At 33.9% G+C, this 24,576-nt stretch overlaps 1 protein-coding gene across 2 annotated transcripts in view; it reads left to right on the plus strand.

Annotated features, from left to right (window-relative positions):
* The window catches only part of LOC118195824 (protein Wnt-5b-like), a 995,694-nt gene that overhangs the window by 217,429 nt on the left and 753,689 nt on the right, over nt 1-24,576 (plus strand). For both annotated transcript variants that reach the window (XM_085819314.1, XM_085819315.1), the window contains exon 2: nt 10,802-10,855. The gene's annotated coding sequence lies outside the window, so the exon portion shown is untranslated. The remainder of the gene's footprint in view (nt 1-10,801; nt 10,856-24,576) is intronic.

The raw sequence follows: 24,576 nt of genomic DNA on the forward strand, positions 1-24,576 counted from the left end.
ACAGGTGGCTGTCTTAAGGGAGGGTAATAAGACGTTGAGCTAGCTGCAGCCTACCAAGGTCAGTTGTAAAGAGGTTTTTTTCAAGATGCCACTGGAAATATCGTATGTTCTCCCGTACTTATTTTTAAACAGATTTGTTTCTCCCCGTGTTTTAATACTGCTTTCATACCAACGCTCAGAAGAACTCTTATTCAATTATGCGACAGTCAATGTGTCACTTAACCACAGCTTAACGCTCTACTATATGGGATGCAAGGGGAGCAATTATTGATGACCTGACACGCCGATTAAATTAGAATTTGGCAGGTTTCCCCAACTCCGGACATTATTTGGCGAGATTTTGGAGTTCCTTTTTTTCCGGGTGACATTTTTTCCGTTCCTTATTTTCCGGGGACATTCTTTCCGTTTCCCTTTTTTCCGGGTGACATTTTTTCCGCACACCAACTTGGCGACATTTCTAAACGTGCTTTAGTTTTCCCATTGCAAAATAATGGTGACATATTTTCCGTTCCTTTTTTTCCAGGTGACTTTTTTCCTACAATCGCTTTTACTTCGTACAAGGAAATAAAAATATAGGCAATAACAAATCACATTTCTCAAATTTTTGAGTGAAACAGAGACCCAGTGAGTTTCAATCAGAGAGACCTTTAGATGAAGCCCCTATTACCTATGATTTTATGGAAAGGAATCTTGCATCCAAAACTAATATCTTCATCATTTTGCATTTACGCCGTCCGCTGAAAAAAATGCATAAAAAATTTAATTAAATTTGCGTTTGTTTTATATTGACTTTATCTTTTTTGTCTTATATTTACCGATTTTGGATTATGAACTCGAGCACAAAGTACTGTTGTAAAATTTAAATTAGCAATTGCATGTGGTCCAGGAACAAATAAATCCATTTTATATTAATTCCAATGGAGAAAATTGTTTTGGTTTACAAACATTTTGGTTGACGAACAGCCGTCAGGAACGAATTAAATTAGTGAAACATGGAGGTTTCATTGCATTTCATAAATCCCGATTAAAATGTGACTGTGACCTGACCTCAACCAGCTTTCGCAATCTCTGAAGCCGCCATAGTTCTTCAATGGCGTCGACAGAAAAATAAGACAGCACGTTTGTTTCCGGTCATATTTTATAACGAAGCTTCTTCTTTTTACGGAGCTGTTAACGGGAAAGAACAGGTATCACACCCACTTTCTATTTACACTGTGTCACCGAAATGCAAATGCGACGCCAAAGATCTTACGAGCCGAACTTGTGTGTGTGTGTGGTCTACAAGAGGCATTAATGGCAGAGCAATTAGTAATGCGTCAGTCACACTTGATGTCTAAACTCTAAACTGGACAAAAAAGAAAAAAAAAAAAAAAAAAAAGCTGAAAGTGTAAATAGCGGTGCTGCTTCTTCGCAAATGGGTCGTAAAGATAGAAGGAAATTTAGCTTAAAGCGTGACGCATAAAACCTATCATAAATTTAGCACAGGAAAAAGAGTCAGTTCCTTCCACAAACTAATTTTAAAGGCAGTTAAACGACATAATGCATGTAGAACAAGGATATCTGAGTTTAACGCCAAATTGTAATACTCTAGTTGCACTACTTGTTTAAAACAACTAGCGGAAGTACCCGATGCCAAGTTAGACTGAAAGCAATGTATCTAACAACAGAGAGAACGATACCGCTGCAATCCTTCTCTAATAACGATGCAAAAAATACGATAGTTGCACTACTTGTTTAAAACAATTAGCGGAAGTACCCGATGCCAAGTTAAGTTAGACTGAAAGCAATGTATCTAACGATACCGCTGCAATCCTTCTCTAATAACGATGCAAAAAATACGATTCATAGACATACATTTTCAGTCTGATGCAATATGGAGGGCCTATCAGCGGCCGAGCGGTAAAGTCGCTGAACACTGGTAGTTCGGTCCGAGGTTCGAATCCCGCGAACGGGCTGGCTGCATGGGCGTTTTCGTGGTTTTCCCCATGTGTAACGTGTATACGAGCCAGTTTCCCTTAGAAAGTCCTCCACGAAGGCATTCCTCCTCTTAGGCAGATAGCCCTAGTGTGCTTTGCCATAATTAAATACACACACACACTGATGCAATATGGAACCCAGATAAAACATTTCGATAGGAAAAATAAACTAATTCTCTCTCATTATATCAGCAATAATGGTACGCAGTTTTTAACGATTTTCGTCGATTAGAAAATCGAATGGTCGTAAAAGCTCAAATTCCATCCAATATTTCACCTATATTCAATTTTAGTCGATTAAATGTGGCAAAAAATTTATCATGATTGATCAGAAATCAATAACGCGAACAAACAGACATCATTCTTTAGATATACAGATTTTGTAAAACTTACAAATTTTTGATTAACAAACTCTACGATTTGAAAAGCGAGTAACAGCAACACTTTTCGAAATAAAGCATTTTTATCTCCAGCGCGGGAGATTATTGCCATTCGGAAAACAGAGTGCGAAAAATAGTGTTTTTGGAGTTTTTAATTAATATTTCGGCTGATTAAAGTCGTATGAATATGGGAATAGTCGAAATGGCTTCCCACGAATTTTGGAATCGGGAATAATGTATTTAACGTTTGGCAATGCTATTTTTATTTCATTGTAAAACTTAGAAATTTTTATTAACAAACTACGATTTGAAAGCGAGCAGTGGCAACATTTCTCGAAATAAAGCAGATTTTTATCTCCAGCGTACGAGACTGTTGCCACTCGGAAAAATGAGGGCGAAAATGATCGTTTTTCCGAGTTTTTAATTAATATCTCAGATTTTAACGACTTTTGGGGGGAGGGAAAGTGGACGTCGACCTTTTCCAGGACCCAGAAAAGAATTATAGAAAGTTTGGTGACGATAACTATAGTAGTGACTGATTAATCGCGAATAAACACACAAACAAACATTCTTCTTTATATATATAGATGAGTAACTTTTCGTTCAGTCTTTTAACTCAGAATTCTCTAGCATAAATTAATAAAATCAACTAAAGTAGATATATGAATAAAATGTACTGGTACTTTCACTTGAAGTTACAAATACAGCAAATGACAAAATTTAACTTCCACTACTTTCCGCCTGATAATACATTAATATCTAATCTGCAAAAAATCGAGGTCTGATCGAAAGTCTAAGAACTTGGCTCCTATCCTGACACACCAACTCATATTATTAACTACAAATGAAAAACTTGTTGATCAACAGTCATCTCAACACGTCAGTATGTTGAATCAAAATCACCGCTTTCAGGGCCTAAATTTATCATTCCTCTGTCTCTCTGAACTTAAATTCTAGCTCCTTATTTAAACTCTCTCATTTGCATTTTCTGTCGCAGTAGACGAAACAGTAGAAATGCGAGAAAGTTTCAACGTAACAAATAACGTGTTATTTAAAGTGAACCTTATAATGCACATGAAAATTTTTCGATGTTTTATGCGGAATTAGATATGTAAAAAATTAATCCAAAAGTATATTACAAGAAAAGGAAATAAGCCATTTTTGTAAGCTTTTATTTAGTTTTCTCATGGTTTTTGACAATGACGGTGCGGTTCTCTTGGCGGTCGCCTACCTCGCCTTTCTTTAAAGCCACCACCACTTAAGCAGTTGCATGTTACCTTTATTTATTCAATATCATGTTCTTTCCACTTAAACCATAAAATTCAATTCAACAGTAATGTCGCAAAATAATTTTAAAATGAGCATATCTTTAGAATTTCCGATATAAAGTTCCGCGCGCAGAAGATAAAAAGGCTCCCTCCCCCCGTATAGTGTTGCCATTGCTCGCTTTTAAATCGGTGAATTTGTTAATCAAAAATTCATTAAAGTTCTACAAAATAGGAAATCGATAACAAAACAAATTTCAAATTTCAAATGTGGGCTTTCAGATGCCCATATTCGCAGTAGGATTACGTCATTCAAAACTGGATAGCTCTAGTTACCGTTGTTTTATCACAATGCGAGAATGTTTTATCACAAACATTTATGCAGATTCTTCATTATTTAATTTCTTCAAATATAATACAGGGCGATAGTATTTGGTGGCAACGATTTGAAAAGAGATACAGCCTTTTACAGTTTTCAATGCAAAATCGCAAAACGAAAACAATAGTCCTTCAGAGACAAAGGCCCTTTGGACTAATAAAGTATATAGTAATACTTAAAGCTTTGTTTATGTGAACATCGAGCAGCTGAGTGCATCCACGGCACATACATTGTTTTCTCTTCGCCTTTTCTAATATAAGTCAGAAATGATGGAAACACAAATTCAAATATATATGTGATTTGTCCAATGAGTTACGATTATGTTAATTCTATATAAGAACGCTGCATGAAAATTTCTGTTTATATTTGAACTACTCTCATATCTCCAAACCAGAAAAGGCTTATACTGGAATAGCTTGTGTAAAAATATAGTCTTCTTCACCGTCCCATTAATTTTTAATTAATAAGATATTCGTATATATCCAACCTGAAGAATTTTTATTGCCACTATATTTTCACACTTAGCTTGATTTCGTCATTTTATTATTAATTGAAGTTTTAGCTAGTCATTTATTTCTAGCCTGAATGCTTTTTATTTCTCAATAACCTGAAATGAAGAAACATAGGTTTTCTTACTGATTGATTGCAATACCTAATTCTTCATTAACAGAAATTTAATGGTATAGCGTTTTAAATCTCGTTCGCCTTAGTAACTAGCAATGAAAGCATATGCTACAATGAAGCCCACCAGCTGCTAATATTCGTCATCACCTGTTTTAGGATGTCAAAACTGCCTATTATGCAGATGATATGGCAATTTTGTGTACTCTCTGAAACACTGACAAATTTGCATACCTTCTAAACCAATCTCTAAAGAACATTACAATTTGGTCTCAGATGAAGTTCTGAAGTTCAGATTAGTTTGAAGTAACTAAAATCTAATCCACAAAAATCACTCTTCACCGATATTACTAAAGATTGAGAGCACAGAAATCATATAAGACAGAAATCATATAAGACATCGTGGTGGATAATATACCTCTAGCACAGAGAGCAAATCCAAAGTACCTTGGAATACAACTTAATCCTGAATTGCGCTTTATTAAACAAATCATGAATAGCGAAAATAAGTTTTAAAGAAACTAAAAACCCCAAAAAGCTTATGTGGCACTAGCAGGGGAGCAATAAATATCATTAATGGAGCAAATTCCTCTACGAACAACGAAATAGCGATTCAAGAATGTGTCCTCAAAATTCTTAATTACAGAAGAAAGGCCCAAACCATCACCTTCATCGACAAAGCTGGAAGCCGAAATTCCTATCATATTCCATGAAACTCCTTTCAGAACTGGTCCAGAAAAAACAGACTTAAAAGATTATCTACTTTACAATTCGAGCCGCCCAATTGGGATAGTAGTTAGTAACTCTGACTACCGTATCGAAGGGCCCGGTTTCCAATTCCGGAGAAGGCGTGGATGTTTGTAATTGTATAATGTTTGTATAGTATGGACGCACTCAAAATATGCGGCGAGCCGAAAGTTCTCTCGAGAGGTTGTGCTAGAAGAAATGTGGGTGACTCGTTCCCCCCACGTGTTCTCCTTCGAAACTGGGGCCGGAATTGAGCTGAAAGTCTTACTGTCACCTGCCCCGCTGGGGGTCGACTTAGAGTACTCTGCGAAGTACCGACTAGGATCTGTACCTAGGCAATCTAGGCCACGGGGGTATAAAATTTATGAACTTGCCCGATGGTCCATGGGGTGAATCTATACTCACTCTTCATGGACCGGGAGGTGTAAGTCCTCATCCACCACGCTATTGGTAGCCATATAGCAAACTGGACCATTGAGAGTCTGGTTACTGCTGTCCTTGGTATTCCATGTAAAGCCTAAGGAGAGGAGCATCCCGTATAGTGCTGGCAGGTAGCCATAATCAACGGCCAGTCATCGCTCCAAGTTCTCATGCCCAACCCACCGAGGTCTCGGTCTGGCCGGGACGGTGGTTCTGGGAGCCTCAAAATTATTGGTTGTGGGATTCCTGGGCCCAGCAGGAATATAAAATCATCATCTTAGGGTGACACTGACTGATGCTTTGTATCAGTCCCCAAATTGTGTTTAGTTCACGGGTTGAGTATAAAGTTTAGTTAGTTAGTACTGTCACCTGTATACAGGTGACAACTTACCAACGACAGGCGCGGTCTTGACTCCTTTCCACGATGAATTTCGAGGTAGTGCTCTGATTTTAGACAAGCGAGATTAGTCACAACAACAACGCAACACAACTTCATAATTCGGTTCTTAAATAAGATAAATAATCGGTCTTGATCATTGCACCCTTGCAGATCTCGAAGAACCTTTACTCTTCACAACCACCTCTAAGAACATTACAATTTGAACTATCCTCACTGAACCAAGTTCGAAAAAAGAATTAACAACTGCAGTCTTTGCAAACGGAATGCAGACTAGCAAACCTATATTAGAATGTAACCTTGTAGGGATTTATATTCATTTCAAATACCCAATTTACTTTAATTTTACGTTTTTTCCTATAAGCCTTCATTTCCCTAATTGTCAATGCCAGAATATTTAAATTTGGTAGTGCGCGTGAAGTAATGCAGATTCTACCTTGAGGAGAAAAGGTAAAATACCGAATTCTAGAAGGAAAAGTTAGAGAGTTTGGGCAAGCGCCGTTACCTCTGTAGCGTGAACTTCTATTTTCTGCATTTATTGCTGGTTTTTTAACGTGGCGTAACAGCTATTACTTTAATTAAGACACAATAACACGCCGAACAAATACTAATTCAGAAGTCAAACAACAAAAATCAGCGTTATATTTTCGAAATTTTCACAGAACTAGTTTCGATGGTTTTACCGAACCACCGTCCTCAGCTGCAAATGTTTCACTTCTGAATTAGTATTACTTTGTTTCTCCTTGATTTCGACGCAGTTTTAAGTAACAGGAATATCTGAGCCCTGTAGCGTAATTTCTACTACTTGTTTAAATATCTTCGAATTTTAGTTTAGTTCTTGTTAGCTGAGTTACCGACCGAGTGAGGTGTAGTGTGTTAGCGTCAAGTCGATGCATTGTGAATTTTAAAGAGTTTAATAAAAGGTACTTTTAACCCTTCTCTTCTGTGGTTTTTACGCATACTTCAGTTGTCACTCTAGAAGATAGACAAGTAGATCTTACAACCTCATTCATGCATATACTGATGGCTCAGGTGAAGAAACTATCTAGAACGGTAGAGCTAGCATGCGTACAGTGCTACCAAATGGTATTACAGTGAACCACAAGTTTGGCAGAGGCACCCTTGCCTCAGCTTTCACCACTAAGCTGAGAGCAATAAACAAAGCCTTATATGAATGTTATCTATTTGAGAATAAGGTAAAGCCAAATGGTTTGGTTGTCTTCTGTGACTTCAGGACTATCCTAGAGGCAATAAATAAAGCTCAGACAACACTTACTCAAGATATTCAGCATCAACCGAAGGAAATCAACAATCTAGGTAATATCAGAATTCTGCAGTGGATTCCCGCTCACTTGGGCGTTTCTGGAAATGAAACTGCAGAGAGACTTGCCAAAGAAGCACTATTTTCTTCTTTGGCAAGCTTCTCTGCAGCTTCATAGTAGATCGCTTAGATCTACATTTAAACGATCTTCCTGATAATAAAATTACTCTTGACGATGCAAATGTCATCACAAGGTGTCGACTTAGGGGAAATACCATCAAAAAAGACTACAAGATTTGTGAAATTAGTGCTAATCACAAGAGACCTGTAAATCTACTCAGATACCCAGCACTTTTGGGCTATGCAGATAGAAAGAGATGGCACTAGATCCTATCGTTCCTGCAATAACTGTATCAAGGTAGCAGTAAGTCCAGACCACCATATTTTTGACTGTCTCGGAATTATAGGGTCCCTGAGTCTACTCGGATAATATCCTTTTGATTCTGAGCAGCTCCGTTCTGGGAATATCTCTGAGATAGCTGGTTACGTTTTATCTACACATGATTCTTTGTGATCAGTTTTAGGCGTTCTCATCCCTGAAATCCCGAAATTGCCAGATTATAGAACATTTACTGTATAAAGAAATATGAAAGGAATGATTGTATATCATAAAGATAAAACAATTTTATTGCCTTTGGCTTGAGCAACAAGCTCAAACAGGAATTCTGGAATTTTAACAGGAACACTTTTCTGGAATTTAAAACTAAATTCCAGAACAATTATAGTTAGCCAGACGATGAAATTGGGGTAAATCACAGTTATTTATGTCATTTCCACCGCAAACTATTAAAAAAAATACACTATTAATTATATTTTCTTATTTTTTTATTTCAGATAAAATGCATGTGAAGTCAAATACCTAAATGTCTTTAGCATCTGTAATCAAAGCATGAAACACTAGTAATTAATATTGACTACTAAATGCCGAAAATGTCCTCAAAATAACATTTTCGATACTTTCTATTTGCACGAACAAAAGTCAGACATGTCTGACATTCAACAAAATTTAAAAGGAAAAAAGTATAAATTTTTATAATTCCTAAGCTATTTTCTGTCAAAAGAAGTAAGTAAAGAAAATAAGAAATGTCTGTGGAACACAAGTGATGATAGTTAATCGATATTGCGTCTTGTTACATGAGCTGTCTTTTTATCGATTTGCTTTTACATTTTAATCGATGCTCCCTTACTACTTACTGGACGTCCTTGATTATTCATCCCATGCTGTATTCTTCCTTTACCGAAATTTTGGAAGTTCTTCGAGCTATGATTACAGTAAACTGCCTCGGGCATTTTAATGCAAAGAAATGTTCACTTTTTATTGCACATGTGTATAAAGTAGTCGAATGGGAGAGAACTGGAAGTTCGATTCGGCTTTTTAATATTATGAATGTCTTGATCCAGTCTTTCCTTCTCATCATATTAGGTCAAACAACTCTATCCCATCCCTCATCATTAGGCTGGCAATTTTATCATGGGCAAAAAGAGGATAAATTAATGAAATAGTAACGAAATAAATCATAAAATTTATTAAAAATGTTCCGTTTCAGATTTATAGTAACAATTTGACAGTTGCCGAGGATTCCCACTTGCTTATTTGATTATGGTAAAGTAAATAAATCTATCTGCTTAAGGAGAGGGATGCTTTCGTGGAGGATGTTCTAAGGGAATCCGGCTGTTTTACATGTTACACACAGGAAAAACCACGAAAACTCCCATGTAGCCAGCCTGTTCGCAGGGATTCGAAACTCGGACCGAGTCTACTGCTCGGCCGCTGGTGGGCCAGTTTTTCTGAGAAGTGAGCTTCTAGATGCATAGCAATATTATAAACTATTAGTACATAATTAAATAAACATTGCATAATATAATACATTTTCTAGTTCTTCAAATGTTGGTACTAAAAAAGAGTGCACCAAGAGTGTAATACTTCATTAATAAAGTGAATGTTCTCTTGCGTTATTTCGGAGACCAATATTGCAAAGATTCTTCTTGTTAACAATTGAAACATTTGTTTAATCATAAAAGGTATCTTTAATTATTTTTTTTAACAAAATAGTGGTTATTTTTACTTCCTTGTAGGAAGTAAAGGATGTATTTGAATACCGAAAATATTCGGGTATCATACTTATCCATTTTGACCGCTATCGAATGCAATTTAACAATGTTGTTTTTGCATGATATCTGTACGTAATAATGAAATAAAGCATTCTTTTCCCCAAAACGGGTAGTAAAAAGAATTTAAAATGGATTTCAGAAGAGATTTTTTTCGTGATGTCTGTATGTATGTATGTATCTTGCATAACTCAAAAATGATTAGCCTCCGAAGGTTGCAATTTTGTATATAGGATTGCTATAACACATAGTTGTGTACCTATCCTTCTGGGTTGCAATCAGCTGCAAAAATTTTTTTTATAATATATATATATATATATATATATATATATATACCTACTCTGTTACTCGGCTCAGTGAGCTCAGTTTTTTTATTCTTATATGATGGTAAATTGTACATTTTTTTCTTTGAAAAATGATTGAATTATGTTATTCTTATCTTCCGTTTAAGGTTTTTTATGCCTTTAGTTAATCTGCATACAATAGTTGTAGAATTTTCCAGAATTTAAAAGTTGTTCAAGTGCAGTTAAGCCTATTTTTTTACCATAACAGCCATATTTGTTTACATTTGAAACTAAGCAGAATGGTGAATTAAGTCTTTCTGCACCTTCAGTGTCTTTTTGCCGAGTGGGACCAAAAGGAAACTTTTAGTTTTATCCACCGAAAAATGTGCCTTCCTGTCTGCTGACTTAGTTACTTGTTTTTGGGTAGAAAGTGTAAGTTTGATTGCAAAAAAAAATTTTAATTGTTCTAATTATATTCGGTGTTTTATTTTTTTTTCTATATCTTTCAATTTTCAATGAGGATATTTTGAGGTTTTTATGTATTTTTGAGTTGCCGCTAATTGAGAACTGAATTAATTCAATGAGAAATATATCTAATGAAATTCGAAGAATTAAGTTAAAATGAAATGCAGGGAAAATGTGTATAATTTAATATTCTGTACAAGGAAGTCATGTGGTGTACACATCATATTTTCTTTTTATTGCTTTGTCTCTTTAAATTATATGTAAGTTAAAAAAGCACCCAAACATTTTAAGTGCTTGCCGCCTTTGTAGATTTTTATCTGATAAGATCTATTTTATTTTTGTAACACAGGATAATTCTCTAAGCTATATATTGTTTCACTAACAGTTGGTTATGATTAAAGATTTTAAGGAGTTTTTATTTCATTTATTTATTTCAGAATTTTCAAAAACTGAAGATTGGATAGAATATCCATCTAGCACTTCCTGAGCAAGTAAGATACTTTTTATTCATATATTTTTAACTAAATGATAAATGTAACTGATTGTTTAATATTCAAGTGCTTGAAATAATTATTATTTTGCGAAATTCTTGTCTTCGAATGAAGGCTGGCGGTGTGGCTGCACCGGGTGGCAAAATTGTTAGAATTTAGGAAAGAATCGGGCGGCAGAATTTTGGATTCAAGGCGTTTGCACCGGGCAGCAAAAATTCTAGTCTCGGTCCTGCTAGGGTTATAGACATACATTCATGGCAAAACACTTTACACATATGCAGGCCAAATGTAACACAAATGAAAAATTACTGTAAGCATATTTTTATCGGGGAATAAGCGTCAAATCTGGTATTTGAATAATGCAAATCTGAAATCAATCATTAATAATTTCATTATTTCATTTTTATTTATTGCTTATTTAATTACGTTTACTATAAAATTTTGCAGGATTTAATAGTAATATAATAATTGCGAGTTCCATTATTTAAGAACAATATACGGAGCTATTGTGAAATCTATGGTGTACTGTATGACTGTTGTTAGGTTCATGTGTTAAAATGAATCATGCAGATAGTCATAAATTTGCAATTGACATATACATGTATTTGCTTTGAAAATATACTATTAAATATAACGTAATATTAAGCAAATTTAAAGCAATATGCAACTTTAAGGAATACTGATACAACTTCCTTTTATGAGATCGAAATTTAATATTTGATTTGTAATTTAAAGTTAAACATAATTGGAAGTTTGGGTTAGCTATGATTAAACAGATTTTTTTTTTTTTTTTTTTTTTTTTTTTTTTCCCTCATTGAAGAACAGACAATCATAGTAGCATTCCTCTATAATGCAAAGAGTTTTTTCGCAAAGCGACTTCAGTCTAAGTTGTAATTTTGCTTTTTATTTGAAAACAAAGTAAGTAATGGAATTCAAAGTAAATTTGCATGTATGTTAGTTGAGAATTCCTGACTAATTCGCATCATTCACTTTGCATGATGGACCTAACAATAAAAAATACATATCAGACACACATTACGTTCGCTATTTTAAAAGATGCATCTTTTTCATTTTGCATCATTTACTCAGCATTTCTATTTAATTATGTTGTCACTGAAAGCAATCATTTCAAGTTGAAATTTATGCTACATGTCAGACATGCGTCAGGCTGCGTCTTATTATTTATTCTTAATGATTAGAATATTTCGCAAATCAGAATTAAGTCCGAAGTACGAATTTGAACAACTCAATGAGGCTTTTTATTTTAGGGAACGTTCTAGTTCACTTTCCCGCTAATTCCTGTTACTTTTTTTGTTCATGAACTAATTAAAACGAGCATTTTAAGTGGGTTTTTTAAAAATTAAAACGCACACTCTGGGAGAAATTAATTTTTAATACCATAAAGCTTTACAAGGGGAAATATACTCTATAAAAATTTTCTATTATATTTTACGAATCTGTATTTGACGGTTGCTTTTAAAGCATAATGATTTATCCATTGTTTTATAATATAAATTATAGTGCATTTAATATGAACCCTTTCCACCCTTAAAAAAATCTGAAAGGTTTCAGATTTTAAATTACCTCCAAAGGTTTTTTCAACATTTTGTGTGCTACTTTTATTTATTAAATATCATGTTCTTCGCTTTTAAACCATAAAATTCACAACAACAGTATCGCAAAGTAATTTGAAAATGAGCATATCTTTAGAGTTTCCGATACATAGTCTTGCGGGCTGGACATAATTTTTTTTTTCTGTACAACATTGCCATTGTTCGCTTTGAAATCCTTGAGTTTGTTAATCAAGAATTCGTTAAAGTTTTAAAAAATATGAAATCGATAATAAAACAAATTTCAAATTTCGAATTTGGGCTTCCAGATGCCCATATTCGCAGGACGATTACGTTATTCAAAATCTGATGGCTCTAGGTGCCATTGTTTTATCACAATGCAAGAAACATACATACATTTATGCAAATTCTTCATTATTTAGTTTCTTTAAATATAATATAAGGCTATAGTATTTGGTGGCAACAATTTGAAAAGTGAAACAACGCTTGTACAGGTACAGGTAGAAGCTAGGCCAGCACCTCCGTAGTACCACAGGTTGAACCTAGCTAACTGTTAAACTTTCCACCCCAGTTTTGAGGAAGAACACCCCGGGGGGTGGTCCGAGGTACTCCCGCCCCCCCTTTTTTTTTTTTTTTTTTTTTACCATCAACCACTTGAGAGGACTTTTTGAGATAACTGAGTTCTGGTATTAATAGTGTACACAAATCATATTGAGAAAAGACTGTCCTTGAAAAGTTCAACAACTGATGCTTCCAAAAGTATAAATGTAAGAATAAATGTCTTTTCTAAGGCGGAAGGTGTAATAAGCAAGTCTTTGGAGCTTCCGTCCATCAGCATTGCGTAGATAAATTAAACTGTTGAACATTAAAATGAAATAAAAAAAATAATAAATAAAACAAATAAAATAAATAATGAAAAATAAAAAAATATATAAATAAAATAAAATAAAATAAAAAAGACAAATATGATTTAGTAACATATGGAGATGAATAAGCATTAGATATGACAAATAGCCAGTCCGAGTCTTTGGATATGTATAAGAACGTCTCTGATTTTGGCCCTAAGGTGTCTGTTCTTTATTGCATATTTCTTAAATGGTATTAGATTGTTGTTAGGCTTGATCAGATGTTTGCCGTCTGTTAGATTACAGTCAAAAACGTTAGTGAATTAACCCAAAATACCAAAACGATATAGTCCTTCTAGGCAAATTGCCCCTTTGGACTAAAAAAAACTTGAGAAATTTGTAGGCCGTCAGGCATATGCCCGTCTTTTACAAGAACAAAATTTTTTTTATATAAAAATGTGTAAGCAACAATCATATTTACATGGAAATCAACTGGCAGAGCAACCTGGAAAAGTATTCAAAATATTTTAGTTTTATTCAAGAGCTGCCCCAAACTTTTTTAACCTACCAAATTTCACTTTTCGTATTCTGCTCCAAAATACACCACATTGCTTTCACCTCAAGGTTCAATTCATTTATTAGTTCTCCCCTCCCGCTCAGAACTTTTGATCTTATATTAGGAAAATGCCTATCATTCAATCGATACTTTTCTAAGTGGGGGAGAAACATAAGAATTAAAAACAAAATTTTCTCATTGACCTGGAGTTTAGACTCTGCGTTCTCTGTTTAGAAATCCGGAAGGTACGTGGAACTTTAATAAGCGACCTGCATCGATACACGGTCCAGCGGTTCTCGAACAAACGAGAATCGAGATCTTATCATTCGATGCGTGTGCAATGCATTTCGAAACATACCGAGTCCATAATTGTCCACCTGGGAGCAGCTTCCGAGGATAGATGCGCGTTCGAAAAGATCCAGCTATCAGATCATCGCAACAATCGACGCGCGTGACACTCGACTACCCCTCTCAACCATTCCGCAGACAGATTAAGGCCGATTCTGAAGTGGTTAGATGGCAACCAGACACCAAATTGTGTAAACAGTTTGTTTAAAGCTATTACGGAATTTTTTTGTTTCAATTTTCCAGTTTATTTTCTCCATAAAAGTTGCAGAATTATTATGCATTTAACTTGTTTTCATTCTTGTGTTGAGAAAATAATTTGTTGTCGATTCGTTTTCGGCACGTATATTTTCAAGAAATCTGTCGTAAGCTTTATTTATTTATTTATTTTATTTTATTTTATTTTATTTTATTTTTTAAAGCCCAAAGGAGCATATTGCCCAGAAGGGCTATTAATTTCGTTTTCGTAATTCGTAATATTGCCACCATTTTCTTGCTCTGTGAAAAAACAACGGTACCTAGAGACATCAAATTCCGAATAACGTAGTCTCCATTCGAATAAGGGCATCTGGAAGTCCAAATTTGCAATTTGTTTTATTATCTATTTCATCTTCTCTCAAACATTAAAAATTTTTGATTAGCAAACTCAACGATTTCAAAGCGGGCAATGGCAATACTATACGGAGAGGGGGGGAATGGAATAAATAAAAAAAAAAAAAAAAAAAAAAAAAAAAAAAAAATTGCGTCCAAAGGGGCGGTTTTTTTAATGTTTTGTGTGTTTTGTGTGTGTGTAAATATCATGTTCTTTGCACTTGAACCATAAAATTCTGTTCAACAGCAATGTCGCAAAATAATTTTAAAATGAGCATATATTTAGAATTTCCCACACACAGTTCCGCGCACTTAAAAAAGTGTTTTTTTTTTTCTCCCATAGAGAGTTGTTATTGCTTGCTTTTAAATCGTTGAGTTTGTTAATCAAAAGTTCGTTTTACAAAATATGAAATCGATACTAAAACAAATTCCAAATTTGGGCTTTCAGATGCCCATATTCGCAGTAGGATTACGTCATTAAAATTGGATGACTATAGGTACCGTTGTTTTATCACAATGGGAGAAACATACATACATTTATGCAGATCCTTCATTATTTAATTTTTTAAGATATAATACAGGGCGATAGTATTTGGTGGCAACGATTTGAAAAGTGATACGCTGTTTATAGGTTTCCAACGCAAAATCGCAAAACGAAAACAATCGCCCTTCAGGGACAAGTATATATTTATCTCCAGCGTGCGAGACTGTTAATCGGAAATTCTAAAGATATGTTGTTTTAAATATTTTGTAATATTGCTGTTGAATTGAATTTTATGATTTAAGTGCGAAGAACATGATATTTAATTAGTAAAGGTAACACGCAAAACGTTAAAACATGGCCCTTTGGGTGTAATATAAAATCTGAAAGCTTTCAGATCTTTTTTCTTTTTTTGATAATTTTGTTTTCAAACTTTATGTAACTTGGAACTAATTCGTGTGATGTCATGCGTATATGAACGTATGTATAAATCAAGTATATAGTCATGTATAAATCACGTATGTATAAATCAAGCTTAATTTAATGAAGAGTATAAAATGAATAATTAATTTAACAGTTTAATTTAACTAAGAATATATAAATGAAAATCATCTCCTAAGAAATGAGAAGTACAATTTTGATACTAAGATGTACTATATTGGCACAATTAAAAATTGAAATTTGTAATTAATGAAACTGGAAGTGGTAATTGGAATACTTAATTAAAGAAATAAAAAAGAGAATCATTGTTGATGCCAGAGAAGAGTTGAAAAGTCAGAGTTGTTGAAAAGTCAGAAAGTTGATTCCAGTTGAAAAGTCAGAGATCCTGACTTTTCAACTGGAATTGGTATCTCTCTATACAATCACCAACAATTCATGAAGATCGCGTTTCGTCATTTCGATTTCTTTACAAAATCTCTTCCAATTAAAAATTTTTTAAATCAATTTTATAAAACCTAAAGAACCTTTAAATCTTAAAGAAGTGAAGAAAGTTCAGAAATGTGAATGTAAAAATTTGAATGTTCAGAAATGTTCAGCTTAAGTTCAGAACTGTGAAATAATTCCCCGATGCCATGATGGGCAATCAATCGCAGTTACATTCAAAAACAATTAACTGTAGTATTAATTAACTGTAGTAACTGTAGTATTAACAATTAAATGTAGTTTTAAAAATTAACTATAGAATGCAGAAAAATGCTTAAAATTGAGAATAAATTTGAAAGTATGTGAAAAATAAAATAAAAATCAATATGTAAATGAAATGAAAGAAATATAAAAATAGAAGTCTTATAAACATTGTGCTTTTTAACATTAATAGGCCAGAATTACGGAACATAATTTGAAAGTCTTTCTTGGCAGAAGTTTTCACTCGCTAAGAAGTTACCGATGTTTGAAACGTGTTTAAAAAATGTTGTATACTATAATACGAAATGGATTTACCACTAACAAATGGAATCATTCATTTGTATTAATACAAGAACATACTGCTCTTGCATTACAGACATTTAGAGACATCTTAATGAATAGGTAAAATCCCGTAGAATTCCCTCAGCCACTCTCATGAAGAAACAACAAAATCAAAATTACAAATGGTAAAACAAAATGAAAAGCAAACAAAGTGTTAAACTGGGATTCTCTACTACAAAACCCACGAACCATTCTATAAGTAATGGAATGTGTTCTTTTGTAGTATGTGTTCACAGTAAGAACACATTCTATTACTTGTATCCTACATAAGGTACTGCTGATAATAAATTATTAATTACCGTAGCGGCTGAAAAATACATTTGACCCTACGGTACTACATATCCCTAAGATGCAGGCAATAAAATACTTTTCCATCCTAACCAACCTTATTTAATAGCTAAAAGATACGTCTGGTCGTTAATTAAAATACATTAGAACTTATACAGCATTAATGCTGTATGTGCTTTTTATGACATGCTGGGACAGTTTCCAAAATTTGCCATGCTGTATCTTAAAATGTACATCCTAAAAACACAGTTGCAGAACGCACCACTTTTGCACGTCGTGAAAAACGTACTTATTAGCACATGCCGTAAATGTTTAAAAAAACGCCAGTCTTGTACGTTGAAATGTACGCGCTAAGAACATGGTTGTAACTCGCACCATTTTAGCACATCATATAAAACATAATTTATAGCTCGAGCTAGGAACATATCTAAAAGTGCCAGTGTAGTACGTTGAATTGTACGTCGTAAGAACACGGTGTAACACGCACCGCTTAAACCCTTTGTGTAGAATGTCCATTAAGGCACATTCTGGGAAAGCATGATGTACGATGTTGTTATTCTCGGAAAGTAAGATATTGATTTCGAAAAGTACCAATGTTGTACGTGCTAAAAACGTGGTTGTAACACGCATCACTTTAGCAAGTCGTGCACAATGTACTTCATAAAACATGCTGGGAATGTTGTGAAAAGTAACAATGTTGTACATTTAGATGTACGTTATAAGGATACGTACAGCTTTAGCACGTCGTATAGAACATACTTTGTAGGATAAACTCGAAACATTTCGAAAAGTACTAATGTTGTACGTCGAAATGAGCGTGCTAAAAACACGGTTTTAACACTTGTCACCGTAACGCGTCGTGTACAACATACTTTATTGTACACGTTGGGAGCGTTTAAAAGGTACCATTGTACGTTTAGATCTAAGTTCTAAGAATAGTAATAGAATAGTATTTGATGACAACAGTTTGAAAAGTGAAACGAACATTCAGAGTGATTCGACTAAAAATTGCAAAACGAAAACAATAAAACAATAATCCCTCAGGGACAAAATTCCTTTGGACTAATAATAAGATAATAGATTAATAGTAAATATAAAATCCTACAAACTAAAACACGCCAGGCAATACAGAATCTGAATGATAACGATTAAAGCTTTCTCAGAACGATTATTGTAATGAACATGAAAAACATGCACAGTAGCATATATTAAAGTAATATGCGACTTGGGCGTAACTGATGTCAGTGTAAATGGACTACTACTACTTTTGGTGTAAATGTTTACTACTAGTCGAATATTCTAAAATATATGTTAAGTTTTTTAAGTTCTGGTCCCTTGGAATAGAACAAGGAAACTACATGCAAAGTAGATCAACTCGTATGAAGCGCTGACTAACATGATTTGGTATGCTTCTTGTACACATGCGTGCCCACAATTTGCTTCGCAATTGTTTAGCAGTCGAATTTTTCAAGCTTATTATCTATTTGCTTTTCCATGCCAGCAATGACCGCTTAGATCTTCTTGATGCTCATCGGTGGACGATAACGCCCATTTCTAAATAAGTTCTGGTGAATAGAATCGGGTGGTTTATACCTCCGTTTCCTTGGTATTTGACAATATTTTCAGATAGATAGATGTTAGATGCCCAGCTGTCCAAAAAGTTTGTGTTATCACAAACGTCCATGTTATATCTAGAACGCGAAGCTGAGCGCAGAGGTAGACAACTGCCTGTGCTAATCACCATACCATCCGTGGCGTCTGTAATGTTAAAAATAATAGCATTTCATTGGACCTTTTTATCTTGCGGGGATAACAAGACAAAAGTCATCTCTTCAACAACGTTTGGAACAAACAAGTTGCTTTGAGTTTGCTTCCTGTTCATTTATATTATATACGATAATTTAAATCAGCAACAAACTCTTAATTTTAATGATAAAGAATTAATTTTAATGTCGAATGAATCACAAAATGTATTACTCCGAACACTTACTATTCTTTTAGACATTATAAGTTATGTTTTCCCTCCTTCCAGTATGCTTTCGTGGTGTACACTCGGTGCGTATTTAAAAGGTTCAGATTGCTCATTTTTCATGCTTCCTTCTTCAAAAAAAAAAAAAAAAAAAAAAAAAAAAAACTAAAATTAAAACACTTTAAATAATCTTCGATAGCAAGTACTCGACCGTCCAACACATCCTTTATTGCTAAAAACATAGAAACTCTAAGGTACGTATAAATTAAATCCAATAAAACTTATCGACAATATTCCAGAATCTTCCAGATTCCTTTTTCTTCATCGTATCATTAGTCATAATGAGTGAGCTTCTGAAATTAGCTTAATTATACTGAAAAATCTGCAAATTTCATATGTTGGGAAATTCGCGAAGCCTGTATAAATTTCAACAACCTTTCATAAGTGATCCACGTAACGCTTCTTCGTCAAGATCTCCAGCTTTTTAATGGCTAAGTTGCTGAGTATCTTCTGATCCAAATAAACTATTCTGCTTCTAACAATCACAATTTACACAGAACTTTACATGGAATATCAGAAAAATCTTTACATAATCTGCATCCTGGACCCCACATTCGTCTAGAAGCAGTTTCAAAAGCACGTCCTCTACTTTAATGAAACCAATTCTTTTCGTTTTCATCAAGATGATCTGATAGATAGAACAATGCATTCAGTAGGAGAATGTAACAGATAAGAAATGGCTGCCGAAATCTCTTGACCTTAATCCTATGGAGTTATCAGTAAGATATTCGAGAAATGAATGTCTCTGCCAACCGTGCCCACCCTTAATTCCTAGAACCTTATCAATTACACTCGCAAGACTTGCTAGAACAATGATTTGATGAGACTTGAAGGAACAATGATAATTTCCAAACGTTATTTCATCACCATTAACCGTAGCTGTAAAAATGAGTCCCAGAGAGTGTCTTATTGCAACTTCCTTTGTAAAGGGAATTGTCCGGTTAATTTTGTTAGTTTTACCCGAAGTCATTTCGCTTACGTTAAGTGAAATAAATATTGAGCTTATAATAACCTATGATATAAAAAATAACAGGGACTCTCCGCACATTTTTTAGTCGATATTGCTTTGCTATTAAAAAAAATCTGCTTGGAATTTTTTTTAACTGCAACTATATTTTTTAAAGTGATTACCGTTTGGTACTTGGCAGTTTTGTTTTCATGTGAAATGCCGCTTTTAAAGAAGCAGTGGACAGAAGGCTATGTGTGTGCTCTTTCAGAAGAAAAATATTTGTAGCTAGTTATTAAAAAAACGTTGTGAAAGCCATGTTTTTTCGATCTAAAGATAGAATAGGTAATATTGCCAACAACAAACTAAAAAAACGTCAAAATTTAGCTTTAAGGGGAAAATTTGCTTTAAATGCATATTCAAGGGAAAAACGGAATTTTTTTTTGGTGTTGCAAAAGTAAAATTTTTAATGTTAAAAAAATCCGCCAGCTCAAAGGACAGCTGCAAAATCATTAAAATGCTCAGAATCAACTGCAAGCAAAGTGATTAATGCTGATTTGAATCTTAAAAAGGCGAAAATATAACGGGCATCGTCTTTCTCCACGACATATTGCCGAACGCAGAACATGCTGCAGAATTCTTTATGAGAAACATTTATCCGAAGCGGCCGAGCGATAAAAGCCGCTGAACACAGGTAGTTCGGTCCGGGGTTCGAGTCGCGGCGAATGGGCTGGCTGCATGGGCCTTTTCGTTGTTTTTCCCATGTGTAACGTGTTTACGAGCCAGTTTCCCTTAAAAAGACCTCCACGGGGCATCCCTCCCTTTCCGTGTAGTGCCTAAGGGCGGAGCACGTAATAAGAAAAGAAAAGAAAAGAAAGAAAAAAAAAAAAAAAAGAAAGAAAGAAAGAAAGAAAAAATAAAGAAACATTTATCCGAACAAAAATGAAAAAATATTGTCATAGTAGACGAATCTTGGGTGTACTTAAATCACTGCATTAAAAAGATATCCATTTATTATCATCAAACAAGACAAAAAAATCATCTTAAAACATGTTCAAGGCATCTAAGTTTTTCAAAGGGATTTACGATTGTTTCTGGTTTTTTTTTTCATATAACGGTAAATTAAAAATAAACCAAGTGGAGAAAATGTCAAGATCAACTCCACGTATTATCAAAAACATATTTTATACCCAATTTTCAAATACGAAATAACTTCTCTTTACACACAATGCAATCAATAAACACTTTATTGTGTTTATTGGAAACTGCAGAGAGTAAAGATAGTGAAGAATAAAACATTATCAAATATAACATTTAAAATATAAAAATTTTAGGTAAAATATTTCTGTAATCTCAATGAAGATGAAGAGTGTCTAAAAAATGTGCGAATGGCCTCCGTATGTTCATAAGGTTTTATACCAGTAAGATTAGTTACAAACACATTGCTCACAAAAGTACTTAGCTGATTTTAATTTTCGCAACTGTTCATCGTAGACATATGCTTTCAGATACAAAAATGGTTTGAAATACGCAGAGATTTTCAAATTTAAAGAAATCAATTTTGCATAAAAAAACATCTGAAAGCTTTCAGATTTTACAGTACGCCCACAGGGACGTTTTTTAATAATTTTGGGTTATCTTTATTTATTAAGTATCATGTTCTTCGCACTTAAACCATAAAATTCAGCTCAACAGCAATATCGCAAAGTAATTTTAAAATGAGCGTACCTTTAGAATTTTCGATACACAGTCTCGCGCGCTGGAGATAAAAATGTTTTTCCTTTTTTCCGTAGAGTGTTGCCATTACTCGCTTTGAAATTGGGCTTTGAAATCGCTTTGAAATTGCTCGCTTTGATTGGGGCAGCTTGTTGTAAGTTCATGTCTGATAGGTGGCAGTGATGAATTGAAATATTTTACAGTTGCATTCTCTTCTTGGCATTATATTTTTGCAATGACTTGTGGGTAAAGGACAGCTGTTTAGTACAATTCTCATCCTAATGGAGATTGCTGAGATACACTGCCAAAAAAAAAAAAAAAAAAAAAAAAAAAAAAAAAAAAAAGTGACAGATCTATATCTCCCATTTTACTGGACCGACGAAATTCAAATCGCGTTTTCCATGTATTGAAAGCGCGACTTAGGATATATATTAGATTTGAAAAAGTCATCTTTCATACTTTCAAATAATTTTAACAAAATGCGTACACCATATTTTCGTTATTGTTGCTTACAATAAATACGCCAAAATGTAAATTAACATATATCTTAAGAAATTTTGAATAAAAAACTCTAATTTTTTGCAAGTATGCTTAAAAATAACGTCTACTTTAAGGGGATGGCAAAAATGCTATAGATTATAATTCACAATTTTTTTTTGAAAAATTTATAAAAATTATTTTAAAATAAAAATTTTAAAAATAAATTATAAAAAATAGGTGAATTTAATTTGGAATGAACCTAAATTTCGAAATGTGAAAGGAAGAATCAAGTAAGCTTAATAAAAAAAGAGATATTAATCAATATATACCAAATTCAATTAACATTGAAGAACTAAAATTTTGAGAGCTGATTTTGTAAAAACTACTCGTGTTATTTTTACAAAACTTGGCAGTTTGGCATAATTTGAGTCGTAGACTCGAAATATGGATTCGTCAATCGGCCAAGTAGAACGGAAGATATATAACTGTCCCTTCATTTATTTATTTATTTTTTCGCAGTATACCGATTTGTGGTAAACTACTTCGCCTGTTGCCAATATTCTGCTGCTTTCAACAACTTGCCCTCTTCTGAGTAAGTACTACTAATGTGGATTTTTCCGTTTCATTCTCTGCTTAAAACTTCACGAATCTAAGACGCCGAACAATGGCTTTCGATAAAAATTTCGTAATATTTATTGAAAGCTAGTTTTATTAAATACTAAAGTGGAATTTTTTTCCTCCCTATTAAAAAAAGTGATAGCGTACTTTCCACTTAAGCTGGCGCAGCTCTCTGAAAATATTTTTCCATACTTGTACAAGTTCTTCCTTCTTCAAGACATTCAGAAAGGAAGCTTTTCCAAATTTGAAAACCCACCAGCAGCTGAGGGGTAAAGTTGCTGAGCCTTGCTAGTTCGGGTCAGGGTTCGAATCCCAGGGAACGGGCTGGCTGCATTGGCGTCTTTATGGTTTTTCCCATGTGTAACGTGAATATGAGCCGGTTTCCCTTAGCAATTCTACACGAAGACGTCCCTCCCCTTGGGCAGATAGCCCTCAAGTGCTTTGCCATAGTTAAATCAACCAAACCTAACTTTTATAATTTGTTCATTTACGTAGTGACTGATGAAGCAATTATAACGAAATACATCAAGATAACATCATAAACAATGATATTTCTTGATGCTTGTAGAGATTTTTGCATGCACGAAAACAAGGTAAATGGTGAAGACAATGACAAGGATGAACAGACGAAACAGAAAGCAAATCCAGCAGTATTAAATGATTTGAGGCGTAGGGAGTAGCAGTGACAACAAACAATAAGACTGAGCGAGATTCAAGGTACAGACAGTAAAAATGAAAATATGTTATTAGATACTGGTAATCTTAATATTAGTAAGTATTCGTATTGAAATGTAGGTTTCTTTTAAATAAAGCTATAGTTACCGCTAGTTTATCCATGAATACTTATACTTACCATTTTCTATGTTCTTATTGTACACATCCTTTAGAAATTAAATTATTCTCGTAATCCATCTCGATTTTCGAGCAATAAAATTAGTTAAAAACATCTGATGTGAACATCACAAAGACTTCCTTGTGTGGTCTAATAAATTATATACATTTTTTGCTGCACTTCATTTAAACGTATTTCCTGAGATTTCATTAGAGATATATTTCTCATTCAAACCTTTCTGTTCTCATTTTGCGGCAAGGCAAAAATACATAAAAACTCTAAACCTCTTCATTAAAAATTGCAGAATACAGAAAAACCTAAAACACCATGTACAGTTAAAAAGAGTTAATTTTTTTTTTTTTTTTAGTTAAAACTAAAGTTTCCAAGGGAAAATAAACAATTCGGTGAACGGGCAGGAAGACCAAATTTTCGGTACACGAAATATCAAGTTAAATTTCGACCCATTGAGCAAAAAGATGCTGGAGTTGATGTACCAAATTACTTAATTCACGGCTGTACTAAGAGTTTCAAATATAAACAAAAGACGGCCTCGTTAGGGCTAGTGCCACATTGTTGGTAATTCTAGAACTATGGCACGCAGATTACCTAAAGGCATAAAAAAACCTTAACAGGAGTATAAAAACAGCATAATTCTACCACTTTTAAAGCACAAAAAAGCACAATTAACCAACATGTAAGAATAAAAACTGATCTCACCAAGCTGAGTAACAAAGTTGGGTGCAGCCGATTGCGACGAGAAATGGAAGTGCACAACTAGATGTTATAGCGGTTCCAAATGCAAAATTTCAATGTTCTACGGCTAATCGTTTTTGAGTTATACCAGATACATACGTACGTGCATATTGACATCACTAAAAAATCCCTTGAGAATCCGTTTTAAATCCAATTTACAATTCGTTTTGGGAGGGGGAAAAAAAAAAAAAAAAAAAATTATT

Source organism: Stegodyphus dumicola, chromosome 6, assembly GCF_044657685.1.
Source record: "Stegodyphus dumicola isolate Sdum_Otavi_A_Nest chromosome 6, ASM4465768v1".
NCBI lineage: Eukaryota > Metazoa > Arthropoda > Arachnida > Araneae > Eresidae > Stegodyphus > Stegodyphus dumicola.